Genomic DNA, 3,510 nt, shown 5'->3' on the forward strand with positions numbered 1-3,510 from the left:
GAATATATTATGGCCTCCTTCAATTGTGTATATGAATTACAAAGATTGGCGACAAATTTCAGCATCTGTTAAATAGCAATAAATGATCTTACTGATTCCAGTTTTTCACGGTGATTACTATTGACGGAAGGCCGCGCCCTAGCTCTAGCGGTTAGTCGCTGGCTTCCCACGGCGGCGGCCCGGGTTCGATATAGGGTCTGGTCAAGTGGGATTTGTGGTGGACAAAGTGGCGCTGGGGCAGGTTTTCTCCGAGTACTTCGGTTTCCCCTGCCAATCTTCATTCCACCAATTGCTCCACAATCACCCTCATCTATCATCTGGGGCTGATATAATAGGCCAGAAGTGGCCGCAGTAAAAGGGATTTAGTCCCACCCCACTAACAATAAAAAAACTATTGACGGTAATTCTGTTCTTGGGTTGTTACACCAGGTTGGTGCGCGCGATGTAGCAGATCTTTTGGAAGAACATGCTGCCTCCAGCATGTACCTTAGAAACGTCGGCCACATCGCCCACGTCTAAAAAGTGCAACAGCCCAAGAACAGAATTACGATCAATAAATTACCTTAGTTTATGGAAATAGTAATTCTAAATTTCAGCAATGATGGCACTGTGAAGGCTAACTCACATTTGTGTATAAATCTCCCCAACTGCCAATTAAGAATCAAATTTTACTTTCCACGTATTTGCGTCATCTCGGGTGTGCTGTACTCACAGAATCAGAGTTATAGTTGGTCTGTTTTCTTTTTAACAATGGCTACAACCTGACATTGCATTAATACAGTGGTTCCCAAAGACCGGGTGTCTACCCAAGTCGAAATTAATAAGATCCCACAGTAATATCAGAGCTGCTGATTAAATTGATGATCCATGTCCAATGGTTAGAATATACGAAACAATAGGTATGAGGGTAGAAGTGTCATGTTTGGGGAAAATAACATCACAAAAACAGTTGGAAATCACTGCATTATTATATAGTTTTCTGTACATAAACCAATATCGAGCAGAATCAAAACCAAATATGTATATATGGAAATTACTTGTCTTATTCCTCAATATCAAAACTGTTATACTACTATCTCTATATAATATCTGTACTGTAGAAATATATTACTTCAAATTTTAATTTCTAATGTTAAATTGTTCCGTTATGTGAAGGACATTTAGAATGTACAGCGCACGATCAATTTCATTTCTGTTATGGAATGTTGGTTAGTCTTAGGCCTACTTTCCATATACAATTAATATGTAATATTCAAATTCAGCAATGTGACAACTAGACTACACGCAAAGAATATAAAGACTGTAGAATGTATGAATACTTCAGGGAAGGATGTGAATGCACGTCATTTTGAGGTCAGAAAAAGTTACATATAAATTTATATTTATTGCTGTTTTGTTTAAAACCCAAGGGTTTCCTGTATAAATGTAGGGTACCAAAGTGAGAAAAATACACGAAAATGTCAATACTTAATTTAATTTTATTCTGAAAGGTTTTATATGATAACCTGTAAACAGTGCTCATACTGATAAAAAGATTATTTCTTTAAAACAAAAAAATGAGAAATGCATAACTAAAAGGTTTTTTAAAATGCCGTGAAATGTATATTTTTAAACTGATGCAAGTAAAAGAATCCTTAAAATAAAATTATTACATCTGTTGGTAAAAGTGATTTTCATTACATTTTCAAAATCAGCTTCCTAAAACAAGTTTCTGAGATTTCAGGGCTAAGTTTTCCACCTGTCCTCGCTCTCTCTGGTGAAAGAAATCCGTAACATGTCGCCGCACGTGACCACGCTGTGCGGTCATGTTATTTGGAAAAATGCAAGACTCTGGCGCTAAAGTCTTTTCTCTCTCCCAATGGGGGATAAGTATATTTTAACACCTGGAAGTATTTACATTCCCACTTATCAATGATCATAGTTTTAGTAGTATTCTTTTGCTTTCTCACAGCACTAACTGGGAAAGTCTGTGAGGTAACAAATTTATACGTAATAAATAATATACCAAATGGCCAATACGTGGGATATAATATTTCAACGGCGCAATTTTACATGTCACATTTTGTAGAAATCAAGTTCACTTAACCATTTTCAATATATAACATTTGCTATATTTCAAAATTGCGTTATTGTACAAAATTCTTCAATTATAAAATCTAAAGCAGACAACTGTACCTGACAGAAATTAACATTTTTAAAAATGTGTCCAGAAATTTCTCTAACAAGAAAAATCATTGGACACTCAAAGTTCACAATATAAATAACTCTGAAAATCAATACACGTAAAGAATGATCAAATATAATACTAAAACATAAGACAAATACTACTAACTTAATTTATTTGTAAACATCTTGCTATAAACAATAAGAAGTGTACAACTTTTGAAAACTCGATAGTGTAAGAAGAAGACTATGTTTTCAGATAGATGCTTCAAATAAGTGTGAGACTAAAGGAAAGAATGGTAAGATACGCACAAAGTTTTTGACCCTACACCTTAGACAAAGGCAATGAGTTTCAATGGACCATAAATTGTTTTATATTACTCAATAAAACTAGAATAAAATGTTAAAATTTAACGGCATTTAAAATAATCAAACACCTTCCTTCCTCTGAACGCAACACGTAAGTAAAAATTTTTAATATAATCTTAATAGCATGGCTCCTGTTGTATGTCATATATATAGGATATATGTGTATAGTGGAGGCAGTCTACAAAACAATATTTCTGAAAAGCAAATTAGACATTCTATAACAAATTTCTTTTTATTTTGCTGTTGACGCTACATGTTTCGGCCTTTATAGTGGGCCATCATCAGACGTACAATGATACCAGTCCTTGTCCTTGAATTGCATCTAATTTCGATATGTATCCATATTGTTTTCTTGTTGGTTTTAAATGCATAAATTGAATTTTCAGTTAAAACTTAAATACTTGGGCATTAAAATTTAGAATTAATAATTCAAACTTAAAAATTAATATTAAAATTTTAGATGAATGAGATATTCTGCAATACATCTCTTTAAAACTTTGTGACCGCTACGTGTTGACATGCTCATCCGGCGGTAGAAGCAATTAGAGTGTGGGGCGCCTGCGTTTCGGCATCTCCTCTCATAAATTGGGTCATGTGGTTTTGCCCTTTCTGTGGTCTTGTTGAGCCTACTTTCATTATTCTATGTATAACCCAACAGCTCTGTGTGTGTGTGTGTGTGTGTGTGTACAGGGGGGTCCAAAAAATATACTCACTCTTTGATAGTCAATATCTTTGGATCAAAATGACATGTAGTTACAATTCTTGCGCGGTAGTGTAGGGTAATGTTTTCCCAACAGATGGCGAAGGTCACATGAGTCACGTGAGTGTCGTGCCGCGTGCGCGCTGCGAGCAGAAGACAGCAGCAACAATGGCTGGAAGGTTGTTCTTTGAGCAACGCAAGGCTGTATTGAAGTGGTACTGACGAGGCGCAATTCAAAATGAACGGTACTGGTAACCGCCACAATTGTGTGTATTGGG

The sequence above is a fragment of the Cryptotermes secundus genome, unplaced genomic scaffold (genome assembly GCF_002891405.2).
Source record: "Cryptotermes secundus unplaced genomic scaffold, Csec_1.0 scaffold722, whole genome shotgun sequence".
Classification (NCBI taxonomy): domain Eukaryota; kingdom Metazoa; phylum Arthropoda; class Insecta; order Blattodea; family Kalotermitidae; genus Cryptotermes; species Cryptotermes secundus.